At 48.5% G+C, this 14108-nt stretch overlaps 1 long non-coding RNA gene across 6 annotated transcripts in view; it reads right to left on the minus strand.

Moving 5' to 3' along the window:
* Positions 1-488: 488 nt before the first annotated feature.
* LOC144772442 (uncharacterized) overlaps positions 489-14108 on the minus strand; it is a 299204-nt gene continuing 285584 nt past the window's right edge. For all 6 annotated transcript variants that reach the window (XR_013599746.1, XR_013599747.1, XR_013599750.1 and 3 more), the window contains one exon: positions 489-2761. This is a non-coding gene — a long non-coding RNA (uncharacterized LOC144772442). The remainder of the gene's footprint in view (positions 2762-14108) is intronic.

A 14108-nucleotide genomic window follows, 5' to 3' on the forward strand; every position in this document is an offset into this window, starting at 1 on the left:
GGTGCATGGAAGGGAAATCCCTGGCATTTACTGTTCTACTTCCTCCATTTTCTAGTCTGCAAAGATTTAGTGTCAGGTTTTCCTTCACCTACCAGAGATCTTAATCATAGTAGGCAGCAGTATATTTGTATGTGTGGTACTTGCATTGTGTGGATCTAGAGTGAAAGGCCCATAGATACTCAACGAGTAATTAGAGGAGTTGCTGGGTTCTGAGAGTAGACTGATGGCAGGTGTGCTTGTCATAATGACTTTGTAGATGCTCTGCTGCTGGTTTGGAAGATGTTTCAGACTGACCAGGGAGCCTGTGAGCTTCTATAAGAGTGTACCATCAGATCTTTGATATCACACCGTGCCCTCAATGTAAAGTGCATGTGCCCAGTAGATATGCCAAAGGCAAGCCCATCTGTGTCTGTCTGCATCCTTCCATGCAGGGCACCTAGTTGTGCTGCCTGAAGTGCTCCACAGCAGCCTTTCACATATTCAGCTGATCAATTGTTAACTCCTGAGGTCCGGAGCCATGCATTTTCAACTAAAGAAGTGTTGTTACATGTAACGGAGGTTACAAGTGGAATTTCATTCCCAATGAACAGGATGTCCAATGTAAAATTAGTACTATGCTATGTGACTCGCATTTCACAATAGCCCAGAGACATGCGGTATACCTGTTTTCATTCTATCTTCTTGATATGCTGAAAGCATGGCTCCCCCTTATTCTGAAACGTATTTAAATGTATTTGTCTGCACAAATTTCAAACTCTTGTGTGTGAACTGTAAAGAAAAGTTGAGAGGTGGACTAGCCGTTATATCCCCGGGGCTCGTTATGCTTGAAGGATGAATAATTTAAGTATGATTATCCATTAGATTGCCTAGCATGCAAAATCCCATATTAGACTTACAGTTTTTGTAGCTATATCGCTGTCCTCATACCTCTACAAATATTTCACTAGATTAGCTGAAGAATTTGGTATTTATTGTTTAACTAGAATAATATCACCATTTGAGGTGATTTGAATTTGTGGCTTGACACTCATCCGGGTGCAACAGGAGCTTAAAGAGAGCCTAGAAATTCTTAAACTAAATCTTCTTTCCAAACAGGCTACCAAAGTAAAAGGCTATTTTTAGTCCCTATTTTCTCCACCTGCCCTGGACTTGTTGGTGAGGGAGCAGATTTCACAGATCATGACTGATCATTTAGAAGAACCCTTCACATTTTATTCTCCCTGATACTTCTAAAGTCTCTGCACCCAGGTTCTCTTCATTAATAAGATGTTGGAAAAAGGGACTTCCTGAATTGATTGCTCCCCAGCCAGTTAACAACATTATACATCCCTAGCAACAAGCCTAAAATCTTGGTATCTTAGGCCCAGATGTACGAGCGCATGAATTTCCAACTCGCAACTTGCGCCAAATAGCGAGTCGCAATTTACGAGTCACAAAAATCAATGTACGTACCCAACTAATCCCCAATTTGCGAGTCGCAAATAACTTGAGGAGGTAAATTGTGACTCACTAAGCGCACACAGATAGCGTTAGCGGTGGAACAGCCAGTTTAGTGTGCGCAAATCGTGTACATGGCAGAAAAGGGCATTTTGCATTCGCAAATAGCAATCGCTATTGAAAAAAAAGCAAAAACACTTCATGGGAGAGCAGAGGGACTTCAAAACAGAAAGTGTTGTCCCTGGAAAATCCTGAATCAAATTGACAGCACATGGTAAGGTGCAGCAACACAGTCCAGCACTGCAAGCCAGCTAACCAAAGAAAACCAAGATGTCCAGCAAGTCCAGTGAGAAGGCAGGGAAGGAGCAGCTGCACAAACTCAAATTCTCAGAGAAGGAACTGACATGCTAATTGAAGAATGCAGCAACAACCACAAGCAGATGTTTGGGAGGTCATCACATACCGTCCCAGAGTCTGAGAAAAGGAAAATCTGGAGAGAGATTCAGCCGTGCATAAATGCCCTGGATGTGGCTGATCTTTCCCTGGACGACGTATGACCTGTGCTCCAGGGCCAAGGAGAGGGTAGCAGCACGGCTGTTTGAAGTACAAGGAACAGGAGGAGGCCCATCCAATGTTTTGGAACCTTCAGCAGCAGAGGCAATGGTGGACCGTACCCTGGAGAGAGAGTCAGTAGTGGGATTTGGGACCCTCCACACTTCTCAACCACCCCCTGGTAAGTGTGAAATGTGTGCCACATTAATATGTCAACAAAAAGCCTGCTCCCCACATGCATGCCCCACACCCAGAACCAACTGCATCTACATGCTCCATCTGATCCAAAAGTCAGAGTTGGTGCACTATATGAAATGTAGTTTGTGACTTAAACAGTGCAGTTAGGGACTGACATGAGCTGAAGAACATAGTACCAACACTGAGATAGTGACTCAGATGTTGGTTCTTTATTTCCCTTTTGTTACATAGATACACCTCTGGGAGGAGAGCCAGGAGCAGATGAAAGTGATGCTCAGCAGGAGCAGGTCCAGATGGAGGAAGGGCAGGATGAGGGAACAGCAATTGAGCCAAGTTGTTCAAATGTCCAGGCAAGTGCTACATACAGGTCATCACAGCCTCCAGCGCATAGCATACCGCAACACATCAGTAAGCACCATCGCAGGGCACTCTGGACACCAGGATCAGTGGGCTGCATTCTATACAGCAGTCAGGAATGTAGCTTCAAGCCTGGAGGCACACTCCCACCCATACTGGAGCTGGCACTCAGGCGGTGTTTGGTGGCCTGGAACAAGCTATGTTGAAGGTTCAGCGCCTGCAAGAAAAACAAATTAAGCAGATCAATACGAAGCTAAGCCATGGATTCTTAAATTAAGATAACAGATGGCTGAAAACCAGGCCCGCATTGATGGAAAATGTTATGCCCTTATAGGGGCTATTGGGCAGCTGTGCACAGAGTTGTCTGAGGAGAGAGGGCAGCAGAGGAGAATGGAGCACAGCCGGGCACACAGAATGGACGCAATGACCAGGGCAATCAGTAGGCTCGCAATGGCAACAACACAACACACCAAGCGTACCCTGGCTCTGCAGATTGAAATGGGCTACTACAGTGGTGAGGGTGCATGAGGGCTGCAACAAATAGTTGCAGTGAAGGCAATCCAAACAAACATGATTGCTACTGGAGGAGCCACAGAGACAGCAGATAGCGAGGTGTCCAGCCGCAGCAGTGACGCTACTGCAGAAACACCTATGCAGCGGCAAAGCAGCAGTCAGCAGCCACTAATCCCACATGGCAGATCCCTCCATGCTGGACGCAGAGGCAAGAAATGATTGTTTCACACAAATGTGCCTGTTTGCTTATTTTTGATGGTGCAGTAACTACATGACATTTATACTTTCATTTGGTTATGTAGATTGAGATGGATAGGTTGTCCAGCATTGTTTATTGACATGCCTTTAAAATAAAAGGGAATTCAAATCGTTAAGTTAACACTTTGTAGTGTCATTTGTTGTGTGTGGAGTGTCAATGGTTATGACGAATCTTGAAAATAATGTCTGGTTATGTGGTCCCTGCAGCCTTCTCCCACTGCTGCTGAGCTTCCCTCGGTTGGCTGTTGGGTTGATGGGCCAGGGGCTTCATCTCCGGAGTCTGAATCAGACACCTCTATGGGCAAGCCATGCCTGCAGGCAATATTGTGGAGTATGGTACAGGTTGCCATGATTTTGCAGACTGTCTCAGGCGCATACTGCAAGGCTCCGCCACACCTGTGAAGACACCGAAATCGTGATTTTAGGATGCCAAATGTGCGCTCAATGACTGACGTGATGCGTCCATGTGCCCTGTTCTACCACCTTTCAGGTGCGTTGTTGGGAGACAGGTGCGGTGTGAGCATCCATGGACCCAGGGCTTACGCACTGTCACCTGGGGGAGATTTATGATGGTAAGACAACATGCAGACAGACATTAACGTGCTAATACATTTCACTGTGGATATGGAAATTCAGTACCAAGTAGGTATCCTTCATCAAAGTCACCTCTTTCTAATTTCTGGTATATGCCACTGTGTCTGAAGATGTTTGAGTCATGGGTGTTTCCAGGATATTTGGCAACAATGTCTGTGATGTTTTTTGCGCCACAGACAACTTGGAGGTTGAGGGAATGTCTACTTTTCCTATTATGGAATATGTATTCTATGTGTGAGGGAGGACATATGGGCACAAGGACCCCATCTATGCACCCTATGACCTGTGGAAACCTGGCTATTTTGAAAAATTGCAGTTTTGTATTTTCAAGTTCCTCATCATTCCTGGGCAGGTAGATGTGTTGAAGGATGTAGCATGGCATCTAGGAAATTGTGTAAGAAACTCGAAAGCGCACTCTGCAACACACATCCGGCCACTGCAATGACATCTTAGAAGCTACTAGTGGCCAATAGGTGGAGGGAGCGCAACACCTGCACCTGTGTGAGGGTTGTATTGCTGCGCAGGGTTCTGCTTTCCAATTGTGGCTTCAAGGTTACTATGAGGTCTAGGATAACAGTGCTACTCAGCCTGTACTGGTCATTAATCTCTTCCTCTGTCTTCTCAAACAATGTCAGCCTGACTCTGAAAATCCTCTCCTGTCTCTGCCGGGCAGCCAGTATTCTCATGCGCCTCGCTATCATGTACAGGACAGCCATTGTGGAAAGATTTAAGATGCATTCTGAGCTAGTTTTTATAAGTGGGGCATGTTTACCACCAGGTTCTGATTAGTGGTAAATTGCATGCGTAAATGGGCCAATTTATTCATTTTTGCTATTTGCGAATGGTCTGTACATTGTCATTTGCAACTCGCAAATTGAGAGTCGCTATTTTCAGAACCCAAACACCTGTCACATTTTTTGCGAGTCGGTATTTGTTCGCATTGCAATTTTGAAATTTGTGTGCCTTTTGTACACTGCGCACAACCATTTTCGCATGTGCAAATCGTTTTGCGACAGATTTTCCACTCGCAAAATGGTTGTACATCTGGCCCTTGAAGAGCTTAGTCTAAGTCATCCCTTTGCATGATTAGAAGATGATAACCCTTAGAAAAATCAATACTTGATTCCCATAGGATCTGGCCAGACTTAAAATTCAAACCAGTCAGCTTGACAGTCATTACACCAGGATTTGTAGTCCTACCTAAGAAATTTTTATTAGGTCTCGGCAACGAGAACTATTGTCGCCTAGTAAGCTAGCAAGGGACTACAGAGAGGTGGACGAGCCGACCAGGGTCTGTGAACGCGCACAAAGGCAGGCAGGCAGGCAGGCATGCGCCAGACACACACACAGACAGACAGACACACGCACGCATGCATGCATGCACACACACACACACACACACACACACACACACACACTCTCACACTCTCTCTCTCTCTGCCGCCCCCCCCCCCACTCACCGGGCTCTTTCCCTCCGCATCGGGTCAGTCACGGCAGAAGGCAGACTTGTGTCTTCTCCGGCGATCTTCAGCTGATGTGCACGCCCACGCTGCGTCGTGCGCGCCCGTTGATCCTCAGCTTGTTTACAATAGCGATCGTTTCTTCCGCTAGCACTCCGTGGCATCTCAGACGCACAGCAGGTAGCATTAGCACCTCTTGTTTTAAAATGCGTTTGTTTATCTAGGACGGACACGTTTACTGGTTGCTTGTTATTTATTGTCTTCTTTCCTCTGCTTTCCCCTCCCACCCCCTGCATGCGTTGCTTCTTCCCTTCCCACCCAGTGTGTATTGCTTCTTCCTAACCCCCAACCCCCCACGGTCGGTGTTGCTTCTTTCCCTCCTACCCCCATTCAGGGTTGCTACTTCACCAGTCACCCCAGAAAGTGTTCCCTATTCTCCTATTGCACATACGACATGCTTTCCTACAAGGACACCTGCTTTTCCACTCCCTGCTCCTCATCTCTGGCCCGCCCCGGGCGTCGTGCTTTAGGTTTTCGCACTGCGCCAGCTTTCATATTAACAACACTGGCGCCATGCTTAATATTTTGACAGGAGCCCGCTTTTATGTTTTTTTTTTTGGTATTCATTAGCATTTTTTTACAGTAGTACAGCACGCTACACGTAATCTTCAACAAGGGCAGCCACGCAGCCCGCCTAGCTCTATTTCAACATCTGCCGCTCCTAATCAGCAACAATGGTGGCTGCACCTTCTACATCTTTTTCGTGTTTATCCAGTTGGTTCCTTTGTGAGATCTACACAACTATGTGCCTTTCCATTCAGTGGTCTGGAGTGCAGGTTTGCACGTATGTCGCAGTTTATTCAGATTCCTAACATACCGCGGTTTTGCACCAGCACTGGTGTGTTTCGGGCGGCCTTCAAACTGATTTATGTTCTGCATCTCTTCCCCACCAAAGCAGTGTCCAGTCCGAGTGCGCTCTTCGAGGACTTGTCGTTTCACTAGTTCTAGGAGCAGCTCGTGTGAGCACCAGTGTTTACAGGCGCACAGGCTGTTCATATTACTTATCGTCCCTGAGATATTTATTACCTATCTCGACTCTAGGGCAGTCACAAATTCTGACACTGCTTCCTACCAAGGACCTTTTATGGCCACATAAGAACCATTGTTTTTCTAAAACATTAGTCAACCCCAGGTTCACTTATTAGAGTCCCCTTGTTTTCCTTACTACATTGTTCTCACACGGCACGCCGCACTCTATTTCAACATCTTACAATGCTTTTTAGGTCTCGGCAACGAGAACTATTGTCGCCATGTAAGCTCGCAAGGGAGTACAGAGCGGTGCACGAGCCGACCAGGGTCTGTGGACGCGCACACACAAAGGCAGGCAGGCACACACCAGACAGACAGACACAGACAGACACACGCACGCACACACACACGCACACACACACACACACAGCCTCCCTCTCTGCCCACTCCCTCTCTGCCCCCCCCCTTCTACCCCCACTCACCGGGCTCTTTCCCTCTGCAGGGGGTCAGTCACGGCAGCAGGCAGGCTCGGTGTCTTCTCCGGCGATCTTCAGCTGATGTGCACGCTCACGCTGCGTCTCCTGCGCGCCCACCATGCTGTTTCGCGCCCGTTGATCTGCGTCTCCTGCGCGCCCACCACGCTGTTTCGCGCCCGTTGATCCTCAGCTTGTGATTACTACTCCTTCTAACCCGGATTCTAAATTACTATTTCTTGGTTCTCTAACTCCACTATGTTGATTCGTAACAAACTGATATTCAGCACATTTCACAGTCTCGCTTTTGCTTCTCATAAATACAATAAGATTATTTTAAGCAATGTCTACCCTTCTTTTGGTTCTGTGCCTATTATGCTTCGGACTATAGAGTTTTAGAAAGTGTGGTGGAAGATTCCGTGATATCAGCGGTGTGCACAGTGCAGAGTGAGTGTGCAGAGTGCAGAGTAGTGAGTGCAGAGTAGTGAGTGCAGAGTAGTGAGTGCAGAGTGAGTGTGCAGAGTGAGTGTGCAGAGAGAGTGTGCAGAGAGAGTGTGCAGAGAGTGTGCAGAGAGAGTGTGCAGAGAGAGTGCAGAGTAGTGAGTGCAGAGTGAGTGTGCAGATGAGTGAGTGTGCAGATGAGTGAGTGTGCAGATGAGTGAGTGCAGATGAGTGAGTGCAGATGAGTGAGTGCGCAGAGTAGTGAGTGCGCAGAGTAGTGAGTGCAGAGTAGTGAGTGCAGAGTAGTGAGTAGTGAGTGCAGAGTAGTGAGTGCAGAGTAGTGAGTGCAGAGTAGTGAGTGCAGAGTAGTGAGTGCAGAGTAGTGAGTGCAGAGTAGTGAGTGCAGAGTAGTGAGTAGTGAGTGCAGAGTAGTGAGTAGTGAGTGCAGAGTAGTGAGTGCAGAGTAGTGAGTAGTGAGTGCAGAGTAGTGAGTGCAGAGTAGTGAGTGCAGAGTAGTGAGTGCAGAGTAGTGAGTAGTGAGTGCAGAGTAGTGAGTAGTGAGTGCAGAGTAGTGAGTAGTGAGTGCAGAGTAGTGAGTAGTGAGTGCAGAGTAGTGAGTGCAGAGTAGTGAGTACTGAGTGCAGAGTAGTGAGTAGTGAGTGCAGAGTAGTGAGTGCAGAGTAGTGAGTGCAGAGTAGTGAGTAGTGAGTGCATAGTAGTGAGTAGTGAGTGCAGAGTAGTGAGTAGTGAGTGCAGAGTAGTGAGTGCAGAGTAGTGAGTGCAGAGTAGTGAGTAGTGAGTGCAGAGTAGTGAGTGCAGAGTAGTGAGTGCAGAGTAGTGAGTGCAGAGTAGTGAGTGCAGAGTAGTGAGTAGTGAGTGCAGAGTAGTGAGTGCAGAGTAGTGAGTGCAGAGTGAGTGTGCAGAGTAGTGAGTAGTGAGTGCAGAGTAGTGAGTAGTGAGTGCAGAGTAGTGAGTGCAGAGTAGTGAGTGCAGAGTAGTGAGTGCAGAGTAGTGAGTAGTGAGTGCAGAGTAGTGAGTAGTGAGTGCAGAGTAGTGAGTGCAGAGTAGTGAGAAGTGAGTGCAGAGTAGTGAGTGCAGAGTAGTGAGTAGTGAGTGCAGAGTAGTGAGTGCAGAGTGCAGAGTAGTGAGTGCAGAGTAGTGAGTGCAGAGTGCAGAGTGCAGAGTAGTGAGTGCAGAGTGCAGAGTAGTGAGTGCAGAGTGCAGAGTAGTGAGTGCAGAGTGCAGTGCAGGTATGTGCAGTGCAGTGCAGGTGAGTGCAGGTGAGTGCAGTGCAGTGCAGTGCAGGTGAGTGCAGTGCAGGTGAGTGCAGTACAGGTGAGTGCAGTGCAGTGCAGGTGAGTGCAGTGCAGGTGAGTGCAGTGCAGTGCAGGTGAGTGCAGTGCAGGTGAGTGCAGTGCAGGTGAGTGCAGTGCAGGTGAGTGCAGTGCAGGTGAGTGCAGTGCAGTGCAGGTGAGTGCAGTGCAGTGCAGTGCAGGTGAGTGCAGTGCAGTGCAATGCAGGTGAGTGCAGTGCAGTGCAGGTGAGTGCAGTGCAGTGCAGGTGAGTGCAGTGCGGTGCAGTGCAGGTGAGTGCAGTGCAGGTGAGTGCAGTGCAGGTGAGTGCAGGTGAGTGCAGTGCAGGTGAGTGCAGTGCAGGTGAGTGCAGTGCAGGTGAGTGCAGTGCAGTGCACGTGAGTGCAGTGCAGTGCACGTGAGTGCAGTGCAGTGCAGGTGAGTGCAGTGCAGTGCACGTGAGTGCAGTGCAGGTGAGTGCAGTGCAGTGCAGGTGAATGCAGTGCAGTGCAGGTGAGTGCAGTGCAGTGCAGGTGAGTGCAGTGCAGTGCAGGTGAGTGCAGTGCAGTGCAGGTGAGTGCAGTGCAGTGGAGTGCAGTGCAGTGGAGTGCAGTGCAGTGGAGTGGAGTGCAGTGGAGTGCAGTGCAGTGGAGTGCAGTGCAGGTGAGTGCAGTGCACACTGCACTGGAGTGGAGTGCAGTGCAGTGCAGGTGAGTGCAGTGCAGGTGAGTGCAGTGCGTGCAGTGCAGGTGAATGCAGTGCGTGCAGTGCAGGTCAGTGCAGTGCAGTGCAGGTGAGTGCAGTGCAGGTGAGTGCAGTGCAGGTGAGTGCAGTGCAGTGCAGGTGAGTGCAGTGCAGGTGAGTGCAGTGCAGTGCAGTGGAGTGCAGTGCAGTGGAGTGCAGTGCAGTGGAGTGCAGTGCAGGTGAGTGCAGTGCAGGTGAGTGCAGTGCAGGTGAGTGCAGTGCAGGTGAGTGCAGTGCAGGTGAGTGCAGTGCAGGTGAGTGCAGTGCAGTGCAGTGCAGTGCAGGTGAGTGCAGTGCAGGTGAGTGCAGTGCAGTGTAGGTGAGTGCAGTGCAGGTGAGTGCAGTGCAGGTGAGTGCAGGGGAGTGCAGTGCAGGTGAGTGCAGTGCAGTGCAGGTGAGTGCAGTGCAGGTGAGTGCAGTGCAGTGCAGGTGAGTGCAGTGCAGGTGAGTGCAGTGCAGGTGAGTGCAGTGCAGGTGAGTGCAGTGCAGTGCAGGTGAGTGCAGTGCAGGTGAGTGCAGTGCAGGTGAGTGCAGTGTGTGCAGTGCAGATGAGTGCAGTGCAGGTGAGTGCAGTGCAGTGCAGGTGAGTGCAGTGCAGGTGAGTGGAGTGCAGGTGAGTGGAGTGCAGGTGAGTGCAGTGCAGTGGAGTGCAGGTGAGTGCAGTGCAGGTGAGTGCAGTGGCATGCAGGTGAGTGCAGTGCAGGTGAGTGCAGTGCAGTGGCGTGCAGGTGAGTGCAGTGCAGGTGAGTGCAGTGCAGGTGAGTGCCTTGCAGGTGAGTGCAGTGCAGTGCAGGTGAGTGCAGTGCAGGTGAGTGCAGTGCAGGTGAGTGCAGTGCAGGTGAGTGCAGTGCCGGTGAGTGCAGTGCAGTGCAGGTGAGTGCAGTGCAGGTGAGTGCAGGTGAGTGTAGTGCAGTGCAGGTGAGTGCAGTGCAGTGCAGGTGAGTGCAGTGCAGGTGAGTGCAGGTGAGTGCAGTGCAGGTGAGTGCAGTGCAGTGCAGGTGAGTGCAGTGCAGGTGAGTGCAGTGCAGTGCAGGTGAGTGCAGTGCAGTGCAGGTGAGTGCTGTGCAGGTGAGTGCAGTGCAGTGCAGTGCAGTGCAGGTGAGTGCAGGTGAGTGCAGTACAGGTGAGTGCAGTGCAGGTGAGTGCAGTTGAGTGCAGTGCAGTGCAGGTGAGTGCAGTGCAGGTGAGTGCAGTGCAGGTGAGTGCAGTGCAGTGCAGGTGAGTGCAGTGCAGTGCAGGTGAGTGCAGTGCAGGGCAGGTGAGTGCAGTGCAGTGCAGGTGAGTGCAGGTGAGTGCAGTGCAGTGCAGGTGAGTGCAGTGCAGGTGAGTGCAGGTGAGTGCAGTGCAGTGCAGGTGAGTGCAGTGCAGGTGAGTGCAGTGCAGTGCAGGTGAGTGCAGTGCAGGTGAGTGCAGTGCAGTGCAGGTGAGTGCAGTGCAGGTGAGTGCAGTTGAGTGCAGTGCAGTGCAGGTGAGTGCAGTGCAGGTGAGTGCAGTGCAGTGCAGGTGAGTGCAGTTGAGTGCAGAGTGGTGTGTATTGACAATGTAAATGACAATGCCATTTATTTATGATTTAAAGAAAAAAAAAGAAATGTCATGAGCAATGCCAATAGCTCCACCTTTAATGATGCCGAGACCATTGCATTGTAAATGCTTGTTTAGTTAAGGGGAAATTGTACAAGAATCTTATGAAAGCTAAGAAAGCATATTATAATAAACTGACTATTTAGGTACACAACCTAGTGAAGACTTCTAAAGAATTATTGATGGCATTCACTCCCCTTCATCAACTCTAGGATCTGGTATCTTATTTCAAAATAACATTTTAAATATAAGGCACACTTTCAAGCCTGAAATAGTGCAGAAACCTACTTTTTGCAAGTTATACAGCAGTCAGGAATATGTGATAACTAAGTTAGATTGTTTTTAACTCATCTCAGAAGAATCTCTTCTTGAAGCTAAGAATTTTTTGACATTTTATTAATTAAAGAGCTCTGGATCATTTTTAACGGTTCATTGTCATCCGCCCTATATCTGGACTTGTAGAAGATAAAGGCTGGTAAACCACCCCAAAAAGGTATCTTTGCTCACTTTGGACATAATTTTCTATTTAGCGCATGAACCTACGGAGAATGTGTACTTTACAATTGACCTTAACAAAACATGTAGCCTGATGTCAGGTTGGGAGCACAATGGGAGGCTGTGGAGCAGGGCATTGCCAGCATCCGGATGCCAGAGTCGAGGTTCTAAAGTCTCTTTCTGGGAGGAATGGTTTTACTTTCTTTAGTAGGCAGATATGCAAACGAGACTCAATGTATTCTTGGAAGGTGAGGTTGATGCCCTCGGTGAATTCTAGTGACTTTGCATTAGGTGAACAGTATAGTTTGAATCCGCCAAGGTTCATTTTGTGGGTTCATGTTTGGACCAGCCTTGATTGTTGCTCTTAGTGAACAGTGGTATTTCTGTTTTGGGTAGGTTGAACTTCAGGTTGGTTCTGGACATCCAGGTATGCATGAGATGCAGGCAGTGTTTGAAGTGATTAATGTCTAGACTGGAGAGGACTTTCAAGTAGGGCTGCAGATCGTTGGTGTATTGATACATTTTGCTTCTGTTATTCTGTGTAGAGTCCATGGGGCTCAGGTAAATGTTGAAGATGATGGAGGGCAAGGTACAAAGTTGGGGAACTGCACAGGTGAACTTTGGGACTTGGAGGTACCCAGGTGAAGTAACTAGCTTTTGTTCAATCGGTAAGATATTGTCAATAAATGCCATTCAAGAAGTCAGGGTATGGATGATCATGAAGCGATTAATTATATTGAAGGCTGTTAAGAGACCAACATTTTCAGGAGACAAAAGTCATCTTTATTATGGGCTGGTGATTATCACATATAATTTGTAAAGGAACTCTTTCCATGCTGCAGTGTGATCTGAAGCCAAATTGGTAGTCTTTCTGGTGATTGTTGGCGTTCTCTTGGAATTCTGCACAGACTGCTTTTTTTTGTTCGTCCTAAATAGGAACTGGTGAATGAAGGGCTGTTAATTTGCATTGTCATCTGAGTCCAGAGTGGATTTTTTCAAGATTTGACCTGCCCTGAGAGCTTATGGGAGACCTTAATGATTACGAGTATTGGTGTGAGAGCTTCTCAATAAAACGTTTTGATGAAGGACAAGGGAAAAGTATTAGCATCATCTGAGGTGGTGTTTAGCAAATTGTTGGTGCCAATGAAGTCTGTGGGAGATATATTTGAAGGATAACAGCTGTGAAAGTCAACGTGGAGGGTTGGCATGTGGCCATTTAGTCAGCTGCGGACTTTTCAATGGAGACAATGAATACTATCATATCTTGTTGAAATTGAAAAATGTATAATGTTTATTATTTGCACACCATGAGTCGATTCTGATTCGGGAAAAAAAACGTCTGTACGATTTGTATCCGGAGCCCTCTCTGTACGAATCGTACCCGTCCGTCCGAGTCGCTAAGTACGATCCGTATTCCGTGAATCCGTCCGAATCGTCGCGATCCGTACGTATTGCAAGGCTGAAACCGTGAACCGTACGCCTCGTACACATACCGTACGACTCGTACACATGCCGTACGACCCGACGAGTATGATCCGGACCGGGGTATGAGGACGCGATTCGTACGGTCCACGTCAGGTAAGGGCGAGTCGTACGGAAAAGCAAACAAACACATACACACCGTACGGTCCGTACACCCCATAATCGCAGGGGTACACACCGTACCCCTGCGATCATGGGGTGTATGAGCCGTACCCCCATTGTACGATCGGTGTACGAGCCGTACCCCCATTGTACGATCGGTGTACGAGCCGTACACCCATCGTACAATGGGGGTACGGCTCGCATACCGATCGTACAATGGGGGTACGGCTCGTACACCGATCGTACATGGGGTACGGCTCGTACACCGATCGTACAATGGGGGTACGGCTCGTACACCGATTGTACAATGGGGGTACGACTCTTACACCGATCGTACAATGGGGGTACTACTTGTACACCGATCGTACAATGGGGATACGGCGCGTACACCCCATGATCGCAGGGGTACGGTGCGTACCCCTGCGATCATGGGGGGTATGCACCATACCCGGGGGGGGCAGTTCCGTACCTGTTTTGACGCAAACGCTGCTTTTACGGCTGTTTTCAGCTCCTGTAGAAAAAGGGTCGTACGGTGCGTACCCGACACGTATCGAACTTGCTGGGTCGTAAAAACCAGCAGCGAACCGTACAGATGTCGCGTACAGCGGGTTCCGAGGGAGAATCGTACGGAGATTAGAGTCGTACGGTGTCTTGTACGACTCGTACGGAGTACGGCTCCTGGTACGAATCGTACTTCGTCGTACGTACGGGACTTTTACAGGTACGATTCGTACGGGGAAAAACGCTCCGTATGACGATTCGGGAGTGCTTTTTACCGGATCGGAATCGTCCCCCATGTGTGTTTAGCAGAAATAGGGATAGTAACAAAAATAACAATTCCGGTGAGTTTGAGAGTGTAGAAGCATTTAAAATCTATATTTTTGTGCAATACATAATAATGAATAATTATTTTATTTTGGACCAAGTACTCCAATGATGAGTTCATATGATTACATTTGAAATAAGTTTAATATGAGGTGTGGAATTGTGTTTATTAACATAATTTAGTTGTGCCACATTTATGTGAAAACTCCATCTTGGATAAAATGGATGCTGTTTTTATGTCATGCACTCCTGTATTCTCCCTCTCCCAATATGTC

Source organism: Lissotriton helveticus, chromosome 8 (assembly GCF_964261635.1).
Source record: "Lissotriton helveticus chromosome 8, aLisHel1.1, whole genome shotgun sequence".
In the NCBI taxonomy this organism is placed as follows: Eukaryota; Metazoa; Chordata; class Amphibia; order Caudata; family Salamandridae; genus Lissotriton; species Lissotriton helveticus.